We start from the raw sequence: 24,135 nt of genomic DNA on the forward strand, positions 1-24,135 counted from the left end.
TATGAAAAACATAGCCCTGGAATCAATAAGATATGATGTATTAAATGCAATATTATTGATAGCTAAAAATGAGAGAACACTTAACATGTACAAAGTGCTCTGCAGATATTTTAATTTCCTTTGCATTGAAAGTATGCTTCAGAGACTTCCAGTTTCTGGTCCAGCATGTAAGCAACATGGGAATCATCACTTCTGCTTTCATAAAAAGGAAAAAAAGAAGCAAACTAAAAATCAACAACTCTTCAAACTTTCATCTGAGAACTGAGATCACAGAGAAAGCCACTGCGCCAGCAATTGGAGAGAAAGACAGGCAAGTAGAGAGAATCGCAACTTACGGGAGCAGAAGGCAAGGAGCAAGAAACTGTAGGAGCCAGCGTCGAGGTTGGAAAACTTAAACTATAATTGATGAATTGCTGGAGGCTTGGTGTGGACAGGTCTGAGAATTAAAATCTCCAAGGGGACCCAGTGAGTTTCACTGCCAGAAGTCCTACAAGGAAGAAAGTAGAAGGCGGGCAGGAGGACGAGGAAAGGTGAGAACAGAGATGGTAAGGGCGGGGGGGGGAAGAGGAAGGAACAAAATAAAATAAAAGGGTAAAAATAAATCTGTTGCTGATTTAGAACACAGTTCTAAAATTTTGGTTCAATAATATGCTAAGCAACTGCAGCTTTTGTGAAATTAGAAATAATCTTTCAGGTGACAGTAATCAATATCCATTTGTTCAGATAAATTATTATTTGACTAACAACATGACTTGTGTGCAAAACCTCTCCTACCTGTTCAAAGGAAATGATGAGAAGGAAAAACCAGGGCTCATTTATTTCCTTTTTTCTACAATAACATCTACATGCTTCAGTTTGCAACACAAAAAGAGATTACAAGATAAATAGTAATATTTTCTCTTATTTAATCGTTACATTTTTAGCATTGAAATTTAAGAAAAATCAGAGTCTAGGGGAATGAAACCACAAAAAGGAAACAGAAGCATTCAGTCAGACTCCACAGAATTGAAAAAACTCTGGAAAGCAATTTAATCTGGAGAACATTTAGAGTCTTGATTAAAGTCATCGGTTCCTGGCCAGCACTGATAGCATTATTATCAGTGAGTCCAGGTTCACTGTCAGCCACATCAGAACAATAGTGCTTTCTGGGAAATTTTAACACCTATCCAGTTATATCCTAAAACAGTTTCAATATACAGACTTCAAAATTATGATGATGAATATATGAAAACAGAAAAAGTATATAGCACATTGATGAAAGAGTTCATAATTTTGCTGTCAGCTCCAAACCAATGAGCAGAAACAAACTGCCATGCCCCAAGGAATTGCTAGAATAGCAGATAAAAATAAGAGAATAAGCTTCTTGAGAAAAGCCTTTCTAGAAAAACAAAAAGTTTAGTTTTATTCTTATGTTCATCTCTTCTGCACCATTGTTTAAATTGCACAAAAGTGTTAAAGATTTTTTTTTGGTGTCTCCACACCAGCTTGAAACAGTTCTCCTTCTCTTCAAAATGTTATAATGCACTCAGGAAAACAAATATACAAATATGTGAGTACCCCAGTACTATGATCCTTTGTTAATTAGGTGGAATTTAAAACCACTAAATATAAAGAGAGAAATGAAGGCAGCTTCGTGTTTAGATGTACAACTCCTTCTAAGTATATCATAAAAGTAATTACTTCAAGTTAGCAGATGGATTAGGTTAAAATCATAATTTAAGTTTAAGGCCAACATCAAAAAGGTGAGGAATGAGGGAAAGCTTGTGTGTTAAGAAACAGATATTGTGAAACAAAACAGTATAGATTGTTGGAACCAGGTTAAATACACCTAATTTATGGCCTAAATCAGACTGCCAAGCACAGTTTTCTAAAAACTATTTATGAAAATGATTAAACACCTATTAACTAAATGTGCTTCTCCCAAAATCTATAATAAATAGATCAGTAGTCAAGATGTGAAAAATAACGGACTGTGCTTAGTTCATTAAAAACATGGTCCTGATCCCAGCTAGAGGCATTGCATTGTGTGGAAATAGCATCCATGGCTGCCACATCTAAACACGGGGAAAGAACAAATAAATCAGCTCACTATGCTGGATGGGATCCTGATAGTCCATATATTTCCACCACCTTCACCTATGCCGAGCTGCATTCTTACCATGTTATAGGAGTTAATGTTTAACTTTCTCTTTAAAATCTATGGTACACCAAAGAAGAAAATAAATCAATTTGTTGCCTCTCCTCACACTACTTCCTTGCTTTTGACAACTCGTATTTAGGAAAAATTGCTTTAAAATTCTAACTTCAAGATTTTTTTTTTTTCTGTATGCAACCCATGTTCATTTTAGAGAAATTTTTGTTTCATGGTTTGCATAATGGGCCTAAGAATAACCATAACACTTTGGAAGGAACGGAGTTATTTGAATTGTCAAGCGTTCATCACAGATGTGTGACTAGGTCAGCTCTAGGTATAAAGATAACACGAATAGACTGAATCTTTGCTTGGATTCAGAAAATAGTTCACCTTGCTTCTCTGTATATCTGAGTAGAAATATTTCCTCAGAAAAGGAAAAAAGTAAGATTATTTCAGAGACAAGTCAGAAAGGATTTTCCTTCAGAAAATAGACTGACAAGGAACTGCTGAGACCAGGGTAATATTTAAATGCTACATACTCATTACATCATAGCAGCCGCTGATGAGAATAGATGCCTTCCCCATCAGAACATACGCTGGCTAAATGCAGCACTGACTGTGCCAGTGGGCGCCAGCTGACATTCAGGCCAGATCATTGGCTCCAGGATAGCCCAGTTTGTCATTTGGATGGGACCAGACAGACACCAGCTCAGCCAATATCAAAGGCCAGTGGGATTGATGGACACTCACCAGTAACAATGAAATCCCCACATTCAGGTTTGTCCCAAAGTCCTAAATTGCTTGAGGCGCTTGTTACAAGTACGGATTCCTGAGTCTTGGTCAGACTTTTCGAATAAGAAATTATGTTCAAGACCAGCCTGACCAACATGGAGAAACCCTGTCTCTACTAAAAATACAAAATTAGCCGAGCTTGGTGGTGCATGCCTATAATCCCAGCTACTCCGGTTGCTGAGGAAGGAGAATCACTTGAACCCAGGAGGCAGAGGTTGCGGTGAGCCGAGACAGTGCCATTGCACTCCCATCTGGGCAACAGGAGTGAAATTCAATCTTAAAATAATAAATAAAAATAAAAAATAAAATAAAAAACAATAAGAACTATGAGGTTTCCTCCAGGAATCTGAATCTTATTATGTCTTTTGGATGATTTTGATATTTGCTAATTAGAGAACCAACAGTGTACTACACGGTATGGATAGACTTAATAGAGATATTCAAGAACAAAGTTTCCAAGTAAATTATCTCTGTAGAGAAGAATAATTGGCATTATTTAAGCAAAACTGACTTAACATCACCTAGCCAAAAGAGGCAAGGAATATGTAAGAGTATCATTCTATGTTAAAGTGATAAGAATAAAATTATATTATGGTCCCTGAGTATTTTTCTGTATTTTTCAAGATGTTAGATACTTCTATCAACTCTCTGCTTAGTATGATATGTTTCCTAAATTTCAGATAGAAATTTAAACCAATTAAAATATTTAATCAAAACTGACTTATATAGCAGTACTTACACAGGAATATAAGTAATGTATGTAATTTAAGTTTAATCTCTTTTCAATTCTCTGTGAAACTGAAAATAAATACGTAGAATGTTTTATGAAGAATCTATCTGCTCCATGTCACCACATCTGGTTAACAAGAACTGTCTAGTCCCTGGACGTATATGCTCTGTTGTAACACTGCGTAATTCATACTAGAGAGAGAAAAAAAAAAAAGAAGCCTAAAAGTTCTACTTCCCTGTTCTGATTTCACACATTCCAAGTAACTCCACAGTTGCAGATTCCATGTTTTCCAGATTATCTGATACTGGAAAAGTCTGTGCAGTGAAGGAACGGTTTATAGGTGTGAAAGTAGTTAATCTCCAGTGCAAAACTATAAATTGGCATTGTCTTACACATCAGTCTCATGTGAGATTATTTTGTGTTGACTCCATTATATCAACTAACATTCAATAGCTGGGCAATAGTCATGTTTTCATACCTCTTGCCTAGAGTAACAATCCATTTGATGACCCAAGATACACTTCTTAAGAATGATTTTACTTAATATGCTTCTTAAGAATGATTTATACTCATCACTTAGTATCCCTAGATGGCATCACTAACTCTTCACTTTGTCAATGCTTTATCTCTTCCATTGCTCAATAAATTGGTATAGGTTCTAATAATAAAAGCCTTTAACTTAATAATGTCAAAAACAACAACTTGAAAATAATTACATGGGTCCCTGGGCTAAGGTACCATTAATGATATAATAAACTTTTTCAAAAGAAATCATTCCCTTTTCTCTTCAACTTTTACTTTAGCAACATAATATTTGTTTCTAACATGTTTTAATTTTTCCTAATTTTGATTTGTATGACCTTACTGTAATATATTTGGGGTTCTGAGATGCAAGCATCAATTTATTTTACTATCATCCTCTTTAGCAATAGACTAAGTCATGTGTGCTTCTTAAACAATGTAAGAATATATATCCCATCTGTCCAGCCTAGAGTAGTTTTCATATCTCATCATGATGCACTTTAATATTTAGAATCTACCAGCTACTTTTAAAATTTATTCATTCATTGATTTTTTTTCCAGTAAACATTCATTCAGTAAACATATTTCAGCACTTACCAGAATAGCAGGTCCTGAATATTGAGTCAAACTGTTGATGAGGAAGGAGGACTCCCTTACCTGTTAGCATTCACAAAAGAAATAATATTTAAAAACAAAAGGCTGGAGGGGCACGATGACTCATGCCTGAAATCCCAGCACTTTGGGAGGTCTAGGTAGACAGACCACAAGGTCAGGAGTTCCAGACCAGCCTGACCAACATGGCAAAACCCCGTCTCTACTAAAAATACAAAAATGAGCCAAGCATGGTGGTGCATGCCTGCAATCCCAACTGCTCAGGAGGCTGAGGCAGGGGAATTGCTTGAGCCCAGGCGGTAGAGGTTTCAGTGAGTCAAGATTGCGCCACTGCACTCCTGCTTGGGCAACAGAGCTAGACTCTGTCTCAAAAATAATAATAATGATAATGATAATAATAAATAAATACTAAAGTCTAAATGCATTCATTTGTTTATTGTAAAACATTTGTTGAGTATTTACAAGACTGCAAACTATTTTCTAGGCCTTAGATATGTTGTAGACTTTAGGATTATATAACTTAGGTATTTTCACATCCACCTTCTCTGTTTCCTCAATGAATGGTAGGTTCTAGTTATCTCTAAGGAAATCAGGAGATTTGGTCCTCTTGTATGTGTCTGGTCTCTTGCATTATATAGTATTATGTGTATTATATACAATATTTATATTGTACTTATATATACTATGCTTTTGGAATATGACCTTTCTGATATTTTTCCAGTGACAACTCCTGAAGGGTGAGTTCTCACTTAAGGCAATTCACTGTCCTTTGAATGTAAGTGTGAGCTACCCAGCACAAAAGATATTGTATTGGTTGTGTTTTAAAATAAACAACGAATCTTATAAGAATATGTCCTTATAGGTATTTATTTCACTCCTGGTCTTTCCTTCTCCAGTTTGCACATTGCCCATTCTCCACAAAATGCCATGCCTTCCTGCAAGTGTCTGTGTTCCACAAAAGGCTGCTGCTTCCCTGGGGAAAATTTAACCTCCTGCCAACAATAGGAAGCCTTTTCTCCTACTCCTTTCCTAAACTCTAGGCCTGAAGTTGAACCCGGGACTCCAGTTTGGTGGGAACAATAGTCAACTCTGTCCAGATTTGAAGGTCTTAAGTGAAATATGTGCTTCAACCTATGAGCAGAGCTTCCTTAGAGGAGTAGTTACTGGTAACAGCTCTCACATATGTAAATATTCACTCAGCACAGTCTCACCTCATATCAAGATCTCAGTTACATTATATAGGTATGATGATCCTCCATTATTGGACAAGGCATTATTAGGTTCTTTCCTGCTCATGCTAAGGCTCAGTGTTACACACACACACACACACACACACACACACACACAAGTGTCTGTAGCATGCTGCTGCTTTGCTCATTTACCCAATTGTACATGGAACAAAGAGAAATTGGGTATCTACTGTGTGTCAAACACTGTTCTAGGCTCTGAGTATCAACAGTATTTAGAAGATAAGTAGACTTCGTTGGATATCAAACAAGAAGAGTTACAGGCCTCAAATCATGACATGAAGAATTCTAAGGTTTAAAAGCAGTAGAAGAAGCTGAGCCTGAAAAGGAGGCTAAAAAGGAGAGTTAAAATAGGTGAGAGAAATACCATGGGAGGATTGGAGCATGGAAGCAAAGGGAAGAGAGCATTTCAACACATGTTGTTGTTGTTGCTGTTGTTTTTAGAGACAGCATCTTGCTCTTCCATCCAGGCTGAAGAGAGTATAGTAGTGTGAGCATAGCTCACTGCAACCTGAAACTCTGGGGCTCAAGCAATTCTTCTATCTCAGCCTCCCAAAGTGCTGAGATTACAGGCATGAGCCACTGTGCCTGACCAGCATTTTTTAATATAGGTAGAAAGTCTAGCAAGTAAAGAAATAGAAAACGTCCATTAGATTCACTGACCTGAAGATTGCTGGTAATGCTGGTGAGAAATGTCTGGTCATGTGATGGGGGAGGTGGTGAAGCCAGATTGGACTTGAACAGAGAGTAATGAGGTATGAAGAGGTAGACTTAGCGAATACAGTAAATTTACTTTAAGGGAGAGGGAAAGCAGTGGCTATGTGGAGACAGGTTGATGAATTAGTTTTGCTGTTCTTTTTATTCTTCGCAAAAGCTAACGTATTAAGGACTTACTCTGTGCCATGCACGCTTAAACACTGTGCACCCATTATCTCATTCAATCCTCTTAATCACCCCCAAAGGTAAATATAAATTTTATCCTTGCATTAATAAGTCACAAATGAGTCTACTGCTTACAGAATTGAGCTTGAAACTAAATGCTAGAATTTTACTAATGCTGCCAACAAGCCTAGCTATTTTAACCACCACACGGTCTCAAAAATATGGTCTGTGGAGCCCTGCTACTTCCATATATTGTTTTCTTCTTCCCCCAGTCACACATTTGAACTTTTGGTTCTTGGATTGTATTATGTGTCTAAGCTATTTTCAAACAGAATAAGACCTGTCTAGTTCCTACCTTAGGAAAGCAGGATTCACAATGAGGAATATTCTCCAAAGAGAAGAGAATTTTTTAGAAGAGACTGAGAAGCCACGCAATGTAGCAAGTGGCCTCTAAAGTCCCAAAAGATGTTACACAAAAATAAGGAAAAAATATTGACACTAGAATACATGTTTTTTCATAAATAAATTGAAATACAAGTATATTGGGAGTCAGAGGATCAAGGATGGGATCCCAGATCTTCCACATGGTAATGAAGTGACTTCCAAAATGTTAAGCATTTTAAGGCTTACTTTCCTCTTCTGTAAAATAATTTAAAATGACATGTGGATTAGATGTGATATAAAAGTAAGGGAGAGAAAAATGTGCTGATTTAAAAAACACAACAGGTTCTGTACTCTAGGGCTTAACTAAATTCTGTCTTTGCTAAGTTTTTTATGTGAATATTTCATTGTAGAGATGTAAAACATGGACTTATCCATGGCTTTTGAAGAAACTGAATACAGGGAGTAACTGCATGTTGACTGTACTTGAGAATTCTGTTTCATAAATAAGATGTTATGAAGGTCTTCCTTTTTCTCTGAAAAGATAATTACAATAACCTTTAAAAGTTTGTAGTTCCTGAAATGGGATTTGTTAAATGTACCATGCAAAAAAAAAGAACGTTATTATCTTATTTGGGGGAAGGGGGCAAATAGCCTCTCAATAACATGGAAGCAGCCATTTAGTTTTCCTTTTCTGCTTTGTAATTCTATTATCTTCTATGAAAGATTTGTTCTCATGTATTCAATGCACAGCCTTTCATTCAGTATGTTGTTGTGATTGAAGAGGAAAGCCTGAACCCACCTCTAGGGCAAAGCTGACTAGGGATGAGGGTTACGCTTGGAGTAGTCATCACCACATAGATGGTCAGGGGAACGGAGGGACAGACTCAGGAGTCACAGTGAAGGGAAGGGTAACAAGAAATGGCTGGGAAAAGACAGATTCTTACTGTGATTTTCAGAAACGATTCATGGGGGAACTTGACTTTTTGTACTCACACAGAATGGGTCTATGGCAGACACTGGCAGTGTCCACTGAGTCCCTTGGGCCTCGCTGGTTAATCTCTGTACAACCATCTCTCAGCTCCAGTATATTTTGTAGCCAGCTGCTTGTACCTTCCACTCTCAGAGGACTGGCACCTAACCCTTACAGAGAGCCAAATGTGCAAGGGATTGAGGTAGGTCATCCAGCCATGAGCCCTAGCAATGACTGAAGAGTATGAGAGCACAGCTCCACTACTTAGCTGAAAGTCTGGACAAAGCCAGGCTTCTCAAGGAGTTCCCTGATGGTTCCCACTGAGTCTGGGATTCACCTAAACTCAAATGATTGTCTGGCCATCTCGTCCCAGTCTGGATTCTCCTGCTGTCTCCTAGGGAACTTTCTTAACAAATCCCTTGCACCTGTATCCTTGCCACAGGGTATACTTTAGGGAGAACTACTGTAAGATCTGGGCTCTGCTCAAGGTGATCAAGAAAGTGAAGGGAAGTTGCACCCATTACTGGAGGACTTAGAGACCTTGGACCTTGGGGCTAGTTATATAAAGATGCCTAAAATACATTGCATATTGATCATCAAATCTCGTTTCCCATGCCCAACAAAATACTTTCATGGAAAATTAATCAATTCCTGGCGATCTCTCAATAAAATGGTGATAGTTGTTGGATTGACTTAGTGTTTTATGGTAATATATCTGCAAACCATTTTAGGTCCTTTTTTAAATAAGAAAATTTTCAAATACAAATATTTAAATTGATATTTAAATAGATTGTGTGTATATCTGATTTCAGAGATGGAAATTGGGAGAATGATTTTCAAAATTTAAAAAGTAAAAAATCTTAAACTTCTTATTTTTATGGTATTTACTATGTATTAGTTGTGTTTTTAACTATAATTCCCCTCTTTTGCATGGCAGTTGTCTGAAAATCTAGACATCAGGTTCTAGATTTCAAAAAAAGCAAATACACATGTTTGCCAAATAGAAAAAGCAGATTGTATATCATTTTATAGTAAGTACATTTAATTTTCCCCCTTTCTGCCAAATATTGATCAATTATTGTACTAATCATGTTTGAATATACATAGACCAGAATTATATACATGTAAACCTTACTTTTTAAAACAAATAAATAATTTGAAAGCTGAACTTTAAAAGTAATATCCATAATGTATTGCTTCTCTCCCTTCTCCTGTTTTCTTTTCCCTTTTCCTTCTTCATGTACATCACCATAGGCCTATTTAATGTAGACTATTTGAGTGACATAATATTCTCCTTTTGTAATATATTAGTTTACTGCTACTCATGAACAATCCAATTATTGTTAAAAAATATATAGCTTTCATTTCAACCTGATTATCATCCAAAATAATATCTAAGCTTGTCTCTATCACAAATATTTTTAATATCATTGTTATGACAAAATACAGTGCTCTATTATAAGCTTTCACCATCCTACAGAAAAAAAATGCACATCACTGAAAAATAAATAAATAAAAGTTTTCAAGTTAAAAAAAGGACCAATGGAATTAAACATGTGTGTAAATGTTATAATAATGTTTTATCAACCCCACAAGTTGTTCTTACATTTTGTAAAGTGGTTATAAAAGCAGTTAGGGATTATTTTGGTATTTCTCTATTTCCTTAGGATGACATAAGAAGGAAAGGCACTAGTATCACTATAAGAGGTATTCACTTTTTAATACTGCTGCACCTTTGATGTCAAACACTTAATATTACTACCTATCATATTAAACTTTGGTTATCTCTACCTGTGACATTCAAAGTTACTGGCCCATGGTGCTAGCACAAAATAATAATAATAATAATAATAATAATTTGCTGGCTTTAGCAGCATCTCCTGCTTTTTCTGGAAATATCATTTCCTGGCCTGCCAAAATAGCACATATCTTGGTGCTATTTTATAGTAAAATAGTAAAATAGGATGGATTTTACTATTAAGCCATCTGCTTACTGGCTTCTCTGATTTCTCTGCCTCTCTACACATGCTTCTCTTCTGCATAGCTGCCATCGAGAAGGAAGACCAAAGAGACCAATCTCTACCATCTTTCCTGGATGGCTTTAACCAGCCAGTTTCAAGCTGAAATGGAATGATCTGCACATGGCATCCTCTGCTAAGACCACTAATATGTGGAAGAGATGTTAAATATACTTAAACAGAATGACACATGTAGAAAAAAACTCGATTAGAAATTCAGAGATTCTTCTTGGAGGGCAAAAATGACAGAGTCACTTAGAGCCAATTCTTCTGATTAGGAGTGTTTGTCTTTCTCAAGGACCAATTTTGAACCACCTGTGAGTAGGGGAAGCAGTCAGAAAGATAATTCCTTTTATTTTCTGCTTGACTTTATTTTACAGGCTGAAATATGTCCCCAAAAAACTGTAAAAGGGGAAAATATGTTTACTTTGTTATATTGTCTTTCTTAGAGTTAGCAATATGATGTCTGAACATTAAGTTTAATATATATCATCATTTTCTCACATGAGATGGAATTGCTTAGCTGATTGATTATCTTTTTTTTTTTTTTTTTGAAACATATTTCTACCCCACTGGCCTGTTCCCTGATTGTTTCCTAAGGAAAAGTTGGCAGCCATTGATGTATTCTAGAGTAGCAGCTATCAAACATTGGAATTGAGTAATATTACACTATGATTGTATATTGATTTAGAGGCTAAAGTAGAATTACCTCTTTCGGGCACTTTTTTTTTTCCTATTGACAAGAAAAATAGTTTATGGACTTTGGAATAGCACTGTAGCTTTAGTTACTGTTTGAAAAATTCAACAATTACTTTAAAAATATTTATTTACCCTAAAAGGAACAATGCAGGTACTTACATCACAAAAGAAAACATCTGTACCTCAGATAATTATACATTTTAACATAATCAAGAAAAAAATTTAAAAAATTAATATTAAAGGTATTCTATAGATTAAATGCAAAATAAAAATTCTCTATTATTATAGAATTTGGAAAAATAGAAAGGTTGGCATTTTATTCCTTTAGACCACAAACACTTAACAAGCACCTTCTTTAGTTTATACAGTTACTTTATGTGTCAGAGGCATTTGAACAAAAATGACTCCATCTTGAATAGAGCTTGAGTGAAATAAGGCTGGGACTTGCTGGGCTGCATTCTCAGTATGTTAGGCCTTCTTTGTTACAGAATGAGATAGGAGGTGGACAAATGATACAAGTCACAAAGGCCTTGCTGATAAAACACACCTGATAAGCCAACTAAAATCTGCCAAAAGCAAGATCATGATGAAAATGACCTCTGGCCATCCTCACAGCTCATTGTACACTAATTATAATACATTAGCATGCTAAAAGACATTCCCACTAGCCCCATGACAGTTTACAAATGCCATGGCAACATCTGGAGGTTGGCCTATATGGTCTAAAAAAGAGAGGAACCATCAGTTCTGGGAATTGCCCACCCCTTTCCTGGAAAACTCATGAATAATTCACCCCTTGTTTAGCATATAATCAAGAAGTAACTGCATATATATTCAGTTGAGCAACCCATGCTGCTGCTCTGCCTATGAAATAGTCATTCCTTCATTCCTTTACTTTCCTAATAAACATTCTTTCACTTTACTTTATGGACTTGCCCCAAATTTTTCCTTGTATTGAATCCAAGAACCCACTCTTGGCATCTTGATCCTGGTAGCATAAGGTTAAGAGGTACAAGAGTAAATCAAACATAGACGCCTCCCTTCTACAAAGAACTTACATACAATCAAGCAATGGAAATGAAAATGGTATATGATCAAAATTCAAGATAGAAAAGAGAAGTAATTAAGTTTAATTTCCTTTGTTGTTGTTACCTTTGTGCACCACAAATAAAATCCTGAGCCCCCTAATTGACTGAACAGACTCCCTTTTAGCCAAGGGCAGCCCAGAGAAACATGAATAATGAAATTCTCACTTGTAATAGGATGGGAAGTCAGACATGCTTCATCATGCCCCCTTTCTTTTAGAGTTTAGACACAGCTAACCAGCATTAATGTTGAAATGGAAATCATAAGGCTAATAGAACAGACTCTGCAGAAATAAGATACTAACTAATAAACAAGACCTGAGACTATGCAAGGCAAGGGTTAAGTCACCTCCTACAAACAATAAATTCTCATTAAACGTGTTTGGTTTTTTGGGTTTTTTTACAAAAATAACCAGGAGTTAATATAATGTGGTATACTTTCCAGCCTGACTCTGATATAGAATCTCATGATAGATAACCGACCCTGAAGGATATCAATATATTTTATCCTCAAAATATATTTCTTTGACATATTTTGAAATGGAGCAGATTGAAATGGCTCTGCAAAACCATCTTTTGTGAAGGAATTTTGCATCTATAGAGAATCTCTATTATGTAGCTAAGCTTTTCCTTTCTAGGCCTTTCTCCAGTCTAGGAGAGTCTAATAAGTGACATTAAAGTCTGAAAAGTGACATTTACCATCTCATCTATTCTCTCTGAGGGCTGTTACCTATGAGCCTTCATCTATACAACAAGAGCCTTGGCCCACACAACCCTTCATATTTTAACTCAATCATTCCTTTCTACTGACTTCAAGTTATTGGATAATAGCATAATTGTCAACCGACTGTCAACTAAAGAATCCCCCAAAACTATCTATGACTTGTAAGCCCTCAGCTTTGAGATGACTGCCTTTCGAGACTGGACTAATGTATACTTTTGCTGAAAGGAAATCTTTAGCCAAATTAAATTTAACAGAATTTAATTGAGAAAAGAACAATTCATGAATTGGGCAGCCACCCAAGCCAGAATAGGCTCAGAAAGACTCCAGCACAGCTACATGGTTGACAATTTATGGACAAAAAAAGTGACAATTGAAAATGGAAGTGAGGTACAGAAACAGCCAGATTAATCACAGCTTAGTGTTTGCCTTATTTGAACACATTTTGAACAGTTGGCCTCTTTTGATGGGCCAACACTCAGTGATTGGCACAAGAGTGGATAACAGTCTGTTTACACTTCCATTTAGGTTATAACTCACTATGCAACAGAAACCTTTAAATAAAGCTCAAAATATGTAAAGAGGCAGCATTAAGCTAAACTCTATTTAACGCCATTCATGTATTGATTCATATATTTTTCTTTCACTTCTATGTCCCTAAAATGTATAAAACCAAACTAACCTGACTGCCCAGAAACCACTTTTTCAATGCCCCTTGGGTTTGTGTTTTCTCTGGACCACAGTCACCCACAGTGACACAGAATAAACCTCTCTGAAATATTTTGTAGAGTTTGGTTTTTCTATTAACACCTTCAGGACGGTATATCTCACACGTTCTTTATTAGTAGAGAGCAAATTTTTGCTTACTGGTGCCACAATTAGGACTCAATCCTGTGTTAAATAGATGCATAAAGAATCCTAAGTCCTTGGAAGGAAGATGAATTATACAGTGGGGTGTGTTAAAAACCATAGCAATATCTGAAGTAGATGCAGTTAGCAATGCACTCTAAATATTAAACATGAGCAGATGGTGTGAAAAATTAGAGGATAAAAGAGTTTCAGTACATACTGTATAATACCATTATGGTATAATTAATCAACAATACTGATACTTAATAATTAGTGTGTCACTCTAACTACTGGGCAAAGGAAACCATTATGTTTGTGGGCATGGGCATCACCAACCCAAATGTTAGGCTGTTGTTTAGATTCAGCATTCCTGAGGACCACTACTTTTTGCCATATATGTTAAATCCAGGTGGATTATTTTGGTTTCATGTGCCACTTGATCCTTTGCTGACATTATCAAGTTTTGAAAATAAAGATATAAAAAAATTGATTTGTTACTGACAGTTTTAACTAAACCTCTCACTAAAGGTTGACAACCTAATTTTAATACCCAAATGAAATAAGAAATCAAAATTTGATTAAATCCTAAATTATACCCAAAAAAATGCTGATAGCCAAAAGACTAAATCCACTTCACAATGCCTCAAAAATTGTGTCTACTCAAAAGATTTACAAAACATTTACTAAATATCTGCAAAATCTAGCAAGTTCTGTAAAAGTTCCAAAACCATATTGTAAAATAATTTTCATGGACCCAGAAAGCTTGAAGACATATTAAAATTCTATATTAAAATATCATTATTTTATCCTAGTAAACCACTAAGACTCACCTACTTTAAATATAAATAAGGATGGTAGACTAATAGCTTTTCCATTGTTGCAGAAAATGCTGTTATTATCTGATACAGAAATTCTAAGACTTTTCACCTTTCCTTGTATTTTTATTCTAATTAGGTTTTATAAGATTGTTTATAGTATCTATTTGGAGAAATGTGTTTCATGCTGTGTCCTTCATTAAAAAGATTAAGTACTTGATCAATCGTTAACCTCTTAGTGCATCTCATTAGTTTGGTAATTTATTCATCAAAAATGCACTCCAGAATGTGGTGGGAATCAAGAACTGGTGTTGATCCAAAAAAGCATGCTGTGCAGTGCCATGAACCTCATCACTTAGGGTAAAGTGCCTGCCTGAGAAAAAGGAAGAGGATTTCTTTATAATAGGAGAAGTATACAAATGTTTATGTTTTCCACAAAACCAAGTGAAATCTTTTGAGATTTGCCCCTCTGTAAACTTTTTAGAGGTAAAAATGATTTAGTGCTGTATAGCATGTTGAAAGTTAAATTTATAGAAGCCAAGAATTCCAAAACCTGTTTGAAATCAGCATTTCTTTTAAATGGGTGCCTTGTATAAGTTAAAGGAATATGAAATAGAATACTTCTCAGGTTGGAGAAACTTCGTTAAACTCTCTTAATAATTTTAATAGATTAAATTTTCCCTCAATGTAATAAAAGAGTTATATATTGTATATGTGATTGTGGGTGTTACATGTATGTGTATATGCTTTTGTGTATGTGTGTGTGTATGTGTGTGTGTGTGTGTGTGTGTGGAGAGAGAGAGAGGGAAAATTCATATTCACAAACATACATGCATTCATGTATATGAATTAATGCAACTTCATTAATTTGGGCCTCTTTAAACTGAGGAATTGGATAGTCAGAAATAAATATGTATCAAACATATAAACAGTAACATACATACTTTTATGAAGGCTACCTTAAACCTCAATTATTTTGAGGGAGATTATTACCCGGAACCTCAAATCCAGGCTTTCCTAATTACACATCCAAGTTAAATTTTTCTATTATATCTTAGTGCTACATGATCCTTAGAAGGCTTTTCAGCTCCAAAGCAGTATATTTTTAGTATGCAGTTAATCTTTTCTTTTCTCATTTTGGTAGACACATGCCCATCTGCTACTCATCATTCTTACTGGTTTAGCAAGGCAAGGAATGTGTCTGATCTGAATCAAGCCTCACCTTGAATAAAACTGAGAATCCCTGTGGATATCCAAAAAAATTAAAGAAAGTAGAAAGGTGAAAAAAAGATATACAGAAGAAAAGGGAGAAGAATGGAAGGTAGTGTCAAAGACAAAAGCCAAACAAGTAAGGAAGTTGATTTTATTTAAACTTTTTCTGTAGGGAGGGAGATCTGAAAGTCAGGGTCTCAGCAAGAAGAAATCTGACAGGTTAAATAAAGGTGGGGTGATCTATAGTTGGGATTTTTATTTCATTTTTTCAATCAGGGAATTCTTAGCTAAAATGAAAATATTTATCCCTGTGTCTAGCTAGTTTCAAAGAGGACAAACAGTTCTCATCTCAGCTGATCATTCATGAGACCAAAAAGGGGAAGTTGAAGGGTCTGTCTGGTTTTGTTGTCAGGTTCAGGCAAACTGGGGGAAGGCTGTGTTTGGCCTTGTGACAGATAAACAAGGGAGTCATCTGCAAATCTTACAGGAGTCAAGAGAAAGGATCAAAACAGAGTCATATGGGGAATGTTAGTTCTTCCAAATAATCAATTTCCCATAACATACAAAGGAGGATTTTGGAAAACAAAAGACTGGGGGTACTTCTTAACCATCATTGTTTTCTAGAGCATAAGACTCACATGAAATTCAACATTATCAGCAGAGAGGCTAGATAGGAGAAAGAAAAGAAAAATCAGCTTTCTATTTAGGAGCATTTCATTCTTTATGTTAAATTTGGCCAAAATTAAATCCCTGTTATGAACTAAAACTTTCTCTTTGTATCCACTTACTGATTTAAACCTCTGTTAATTTCCAAAAGGATTTTCTAAATTTACAGTTGGTTGCTCTGAGAGTCAGGACCAGCCCTCATAGTGCCCGATCCCTAATGTAGTTCACATTGCATTACAGCATGCTTATAGTCACATTTTGGAAATGAAAAGCAATATTCTCTTAATATGAACATTAGAACAGGTTAAAACTAGAGCAGGATGGCCATAAAACATCAAAGAGCTGTTTGTGGCTAAAGGACTTAAAGCAAAATTTAAAAATCAGCAACACTACTGAAAAAAATGCAACAAAGAAAAGATCTATATGTAGCAGTTAATAAAAAATAGTGACAAAGTAAGACCAAACCAAAGCTATTATTACATTAACAGATTAATATTAGCTTTAATTTCCTAATTTCTTGTTTTTAAAGTTTATAAAATCCAGCCAAATATTGACAATTGCTCACCCAGAGTAACACAAGAATCTAGATCTGAGGTCAGGTGGCTTTGACAAGAGTTTGAAAACAGAGTTCTCCTATGGGCTTTACATATCTAGTGTTGATTTGTTTTAATAAAGGAAAGGAAGGGTAAGTGTGCTCTTCGCCTATCAATTTCAGCTTAACAGTGGCCTCTGGGTAATCTTCTGAAGCTGAGAGTCTGAGGCAAAGAAACTTAAATTCTTTACTTTCCTTAATTACAGAGAGTCATACTTATAGTAAGATCATACCTGGTCAAAATTAGAAACCCCAAATCAATCACAAATCCCAAAATTCTTTAATTATTTTACATATTATTGAATTCATTATTCCTTCACCCATAGGTGTTCTTGAAGACAAGACATTAAAGAAAAAAAGAGAAATATTCTTTAAAAATAATATATACAAACAGGAAATATCAGTATGAAAATAACAGAAATGGAAGATTAATTAGATTAATTGTATTAGCATCATGTTTTCATATAATTGATAAGATTAGGCTGTGTTTTCTTCGCCTATGACACAAAATAAACCTAGACAACTTCCAACTTTCTTACAACAGCAATTTATTAGGGAAAAAAAATGGGTTTCAGCTGAGAACTGAAACCATGTTTTCCTGTTCCCATGCTAATTAATTCTGGGACTAAGTATAAACTTAAAAAAAAAAAAAACTAAAATATCTAAGCAACACTGAGACCAGGTAGCACTAGCCCAGCTGCTTTCTCCAGGAAATAGTTGGTCCTGGAAGCTTTGACAGTGAATTACTAACATAGCTTACTTGTCAATTTGCACTTGAAGACTCTCTTCTTGCTGTGGCTGCCTATCCAAAGCTATTACATCACAAACTCTGCCAATCCTAACCACTATGCTGTCTTGCATAACCTACTATAAAATCATCCAGCCCAGGTCCTAAAACCCTTGAAAGCAAACCCTCAAGACCTGAAACAGTATAAATATTCCCCTCAGTATTTTCACTTCTGAGGCACATTTAAGATATTGAGTAGGGAGCATTTACCCTGCTATTCTAAGTCTAATTAACTTTGTTTTGTTGAATCAACAGGATTTCCTGGTGATATCTTTGGAGCATTGTCAGCTAACCTTGCAATACTATTTACCATATTTAAAATATCTGAGTCTCAGTGTCAGAGGCATGTGAACCAGAGAAACTCCATCTTAAATAGAAGCTGGGTAAAACAAGGCTGAAACTTACTGGACTGTATTTCCAGACAGTTAAGGCATTCTAAGTGATAGAGTGAGATAGGAGGTTAACACAAAATACAGGTCGTAAAGACCTTGCTGATAAAACACTTTTTGCAGTAAAGGAGCCAGCCAAAACCCACCAAAACCAAAATGGCCAGGAGAGTGACCTCAGGTCGTCTTCACTGCTACACGCCGACCAGCACCATGGCAGTTTACAAATGCTATGGCAACTTCAGGAATTTACCCCATATGATCTAAAAAGGGGAGGCATGAATTATCCACCCCTTGTTTAGCATATCAAGAAATAACTATAAAATTGGGCCACCAGCAGCCCTCGGGGAAATAGCCATTCTTTTGTTCTTTTCCTCTTTTTTTTTTCAGATGGAGTCTCACTCTGTCACCAGGTTGGAGTAAAGTGGGGCAGTCTTACTACAACCTCAGCCTCCGAGGCTCAAGCGATTCTCCTACCTCAGCTGCTCCAGTAGCTGGGATGAAAGGCAAGCGCCTCCACCACGCCCAGCTAATTTTTGTATTTTTAGTAGAGATGGGGTTTCACCATGTTGGCCAGGATGATCTTGATCTCTTGACCTCATGATCCGCCCACTTCGGACTCCCAAAGTGCTGGGATTACAGGAATGAGCCACCATGCCCGCCTGTTGCCTTACTTTCTTAATAAACTTGCTTTCACTTTGCACTGCAGACTCACTTTGAATTCTTTCTTGCTTGAGATCCAACAACTCTCTCTTGGGATCCTCTTACAGGACCCTTGTCCTGTAACACCAATATTGTTGCATGAAATTGGGTATCGTGATAACTTTTTGTGTTGTTAACTTATGATTTTGTACATTTTGAACAGCAATTAAAGTAGTTTAAAAATTGCAAGTTTATATACTTTTAAACATAAACTTTTACAAAATGTTAATAAATTCTTCTAAGCTTCTAGTTTGTCTTTTTATGAGAAATAAGTTTAGAATATCAAATCAATTGCAATATCAAGTCATGTTATGGTCAAGAGACAATTTATAATTTAATAATATTTTTTCTTTTTCTTTATCTTTGCTTAAAAAAATAGCTGTCTACCTGAAAGAGTCTTTAACTCCATGTATAAATTAATTGCCAAAAAAAAAAATCATGGCTGGAATTTTCATTATCTTGTGAAGGTGCCCATACATCCAATTAATTAAAAAAAATAGGTAAAAATAGTAGCCAACAACAAAAGAAACTGAATTGCCTGTCAATGCATATTTCCAAGAGGACTGCAGATGGCAGGTGACAGGTATGCTATAGAAGGGATTGAGAATGTGAGCACCACATGAGCAAGAACTTAGTCTGATTTATTTACTAATATAACCCAAATGTCTACACCAATACTTGCAATATAGCTCAATAAATACTTAACAAGTGAATGAATAAATCAGTCAGAAACAGACTAGGCTGGGTGAGGTGGCTCATGCTTGTAATCCTAGAATTTTGGGAGACTGAGGTGGGAAGATGACTCGAGCCCAGGAGTTTGAGTCTGTATTGAGTCATGATTGTATGACTGCCCTCCAGCTTGAGTGACAGAACAAGACCCTGTCTCCAAAAAACGAAAAACTTAGACTGTACAGTATTTACATTGCAAGAATCCATCCACATAAAATAGCGTCATGTGTTCCTGTTTTGGTTCCTGTGCTTTATCAAGACCTGGCCTAGTCTTTCTCCAACCCTTCCTGAAGGGCAAGAATTCCCCAGGCAAATGGGACAGCTTTACAAGAGCCTGTGGCACTCCCTGAGAGCACACTGGAGAATTCCACACCCTAACAGCCCTTAGCTTACTTCCAGAGGCTTCAAGAGCTGTATCTCAAAGCACAAATGTGGGGCCTGAGGATTAGCCATGGCCAAAGAGCAGCTCCTTGTGTGGCTGAGGACAGATGGTATCTGTATGTACACGATGTGCTGTCATCTCCCATGTTCTCTCACAAACATCTCCTATGTTAGGAAACGTCTCCCATATTTGCTCCTATGTTGCCTCACCCCCAGAAGTGCATACAGACAGAGATAAGAAGGAGTTGGCTATGAGTTGGAGGCTGAGAATCTGGAGCTAGCTCTGTCTGTGCTATCATGTACTGACACAAAGCTTTAAAAACTCCGAGAATTCTAAATTGGACCTGGCTTTTCAGGACATTATAAAGGAATATTTATCAAAGTAGGAAGATAAAACATATTTTGTTTAACAGATTTTTTTACCTTTATCACTTGTAAATATTCAGGTACAAAGCATGTGTGCATCTTCTTGAATGTCACAAGTGGGCCTGCACCCAATACTCATTTCCTTTATTTGCCCTGAGAATGAAGACATCACAGAGATTCTAGAGGAGTGAGTTTAACTCTCAGTAAGATGAGTTTAACTACACCTAAGTTTGAATACATACTTTTGTTTTCCTTTGATATGCCTTTTTCAGTCTCTTCTTGCCTAAGGCGTAAGACCTCAAGTACCACCTATGAGGCCTTCTTGGGCAAATACTCACAATTGTGCAACATGACCTCCATAGCGCTGACGCTACAGATTCCTAGTAACCACCGCAAGAGATTCTGAATCATCGTTTGTGTACAGGGTGGGAGTAATGAAAATGAAGTATGTGCATTTCTAGCATGCATCCCAGATGACTCTGTTGCCTATGACCTCTCTGTCACATTTGGAGAGACACTATTCTAGGTAAAATAATAAATGACAATAATTTGCTTGCTTTAGTTGCGGCTTATGCAAGAGGACCGATCACACATATCCTTGAGGATAACATACGGACCAATTCAGTTCACCAGTGTGAGGCACCACCACATCTAAATTGCAAGTCAAATCCTTAGTTAAAATATATTCTGTACTTGTATTGAAGGTCATCCTTGGTCAGCTCTGGGGCGGATAGCTCACAGGAGCCACCTTTTTTCATTTACTTTCTCATTGTAGAGTATTAAGAACTAGAAAGTCAATATGAGGGTGCAGTATTTGGGAAGGAAGAATGAGGCACACACTGGGTATAAAAACTCCAGAACTTCTGTACAGCAAAAGAAAGAATCATTGGAGTGAACCAGCAACCAAGAGAATGGGAAAAATTTTTGCAATCTACCTATCTGACAAAGGGTTAATATCCAGAATCTACAAAGAACTAAAACAGATTTACAAGAAAAAAAAAAAACAAACCCATTCAAAAGTGGGTGAAGGACATGAAAAGATGCTTTTCAAAAGAAGACATATATGAGGCCAACAAACATATGAAAAAATGCTCATCATCACTGGTCATTAGAGAAATGCAAATCAAAACCACATTGAGACAACACCTCACGTCAGTTAGAATGGAGATCATTAAAAAATCTGGAGACAACAGATGCTGGAGAGGATGTGGAGAAATAGGAACACTTTACACTGTTAGTGGGAGTGTAAATTAGTTCAACCATTGTGGAAGACAGTGTGGCGATTCCTCAAGGACCCAGAAATAGAAATTCCATTTGACCCAGCAATCCCATTACTGGGTATATATCCAAAAGATTACGAATCATTCTATTATAAAGACACATGCACACATATGTTCACTGTGGCACTGTTTACAGTAGCAAAGACCTGGAACTAACCCAATGCCCATTGATGATAGACTGGACAAGGAAAATGTGGCACATATACACCATGGAATACTATGCAGCCATAAAAAGCAATGAATTCATGTCCTTTGTAGGGACATGGATAAATCTGGAAACCATCATTCTCAGCAAACTGACACAAGAACAGAAAATCAAACACTGTATGTTCTTACTCATAGGTGGGTGTTGAACAATGAGAACACGTAGACACAGGACGGGTAGCATCACACACTGGTGTCTGTTGAGGGGAATAGGAGAGGGACTGTGTGGGTAGGGAAGTTGGGGAGAGATAACATGGGGAGAAATGCCAGATATAGATGATGGGGGGATGGAGGCAGCAAACCATATTGCCATGTATGTACCTATGCAACAATCCTGCATGTTCTGCACATGTATCCCAGAACATAAAGTGTGCAATTATATATATATATATATATAATTTTTAAATAACAAAAAAAGATGATAAACCCTTAGCAATAATTGAGTAGCTGACATTTTTCTGAATTGCCCCTTGAAATCTTTAGTTTCTTTTAGTCTTTAGTCATAATAACAATAATGAACACCTATGTACAAAACTGTGGGACCTATATGCTCTTAAAGTTTTTGTTCTTCCCTACATTTCTTAAGCTCACTTATTTCAGTCATAGCACCAAAGTTTAAAACCAGGATAAAAAAGCCTGGAAAATTATCCAGCTTTTCAGTCAGTGAGGGAAAATTATACAAGAAAGGTTCCATCCTGAAACCTTTTTCTTTCCTATTTTGCTTACACTGGTTTTTCATGCTAGTTTCATGCTAGTATGTAACTTTTTACAAAAGAGGACTATTTGAAAGTGTAAGCAAATTGGTCGATTTGTACTTGGCATAAGCTTTTGTCAAGCTTTTGCACATGAGTTTTATTAGTCAAGAATTTTATTAGTCAAGAGTTTAATAATGTTTATTTAGAGTTTCTGAAACTGAAAATTTTATATATCTTCCTTCAGAAGCATTGAAAAATATGGAAGCATCAGAACATTAGACACATGGTTCTCTAACCTCCAGAAACATTTATTCTCCTTCTATTTGCTGGTCAAATCTTAGTCATATTTGACCCTTAATTTAGGATGCTAAACTAACTTTTCTAAGATCCTATTCCCACTGTTAATAAGAATGTCTTATTTAATTATTAAAGAATGTCTTCACGTAAGTGAACTTGGAATTTTCTCCAAATAAAAAATTGTATCACTTGACATAGTGTTGAGTACTTAGACATTCAAATACTGAATAGATTTGTATTGACTCTGAATAATATGATTGAGTCTAGGATCACATCACTGCACTCTAGCCTGAGTGACAGAGCAAGAACCTATCTCTAACCACCCCCACCAAAAAAATCTCATTAATTGGTATGCAAATGCTTACCAATCACATAAATGTCACTGATTCTAATTAAGAAAATTAGACTTTTAATAAAAACAGGAAATTTATAACAAAAATTAGCAATCAATGAGTCAATTGTTATTGTTTTCAAGAATATTTATATGTATATAAATAAGCACATGTTTTAACTGCTTATTTCTAGCATTACTCTGTTGACATTAAAATTATCAAATAATATCTGTTATGGACAGAGTCATTCTTCTAATAAGCAGAGTAAAATTTGTATTGATTTTGTCTCTGACTTAGAGGTCTTCATTTGAAGATGCATATATCTGAGTTGAAAATGTGAACAAGAAATCTAGTTTCTTATCAAGGTCCTAAAGTTATTCATTCCAATTATTTCAAAAGTTCACTGATATCAGGCATAAGTAATATTAAATGTGGAAATATATTTTCTAGAATCATTGGTTTATAATACTTTTAGGTAAATGAGGTTTCTCAAACCAAGAGGAATATTTTAAATTCTCAAAATAATTTAGGTAGCATGTTCTTTCTTTATTTTAACATAGGTATAATTGAAGTAACACCTGAAACGATAGCACACATACCATCAGCAGCCACACAATCTGGAATCTTCCAAATATAGTATAGTTATCTGAACAGCATACAATGTGTGGTTCATAAGTCAAAATTCAAGGAGTCTCTTTAGATCTGTGAAGCAATGTATTATCAATGATATAGAACTAGGACAAATATTCTTTCTTCAATTCTTTGATTAAATCATCTGTTCATAATACTTTAAATAATTAACTCACAAAAATGCTATAATTATAAATTAAACATTTTCATTTATGTCCAAGGACATTTTTTACTTAGAAATCTGATAGTAAGAATAGTCTCAAATTTTGACAAAGTAATTACAGTAGGAACTCGACTTGGGATTCTATCAAAAATTAGACTACTTGAATACTATTCTCAAAATAAAAACAAATTATGTGATTTGATAAACAGTCAGTGTTTTCAGCATTCCTGCAATATTGCCCTATGTAATTTAT

This window comes from Cebus imitator, unplaced genomic scaffold, assembly GCF_001604975.1.
Source record: "Cebus imitator isolate Cc_AM_T3 unplaced genomic scaffold, Cebus_imitator-1.0 Scaffold12, whole genome shotgun sequence".
Lineage (NCBI taxonomy): Eukaryota > Metazoa > Chordata > Mammalia > Primates > Cebidae > Cebus > Cebus imitator.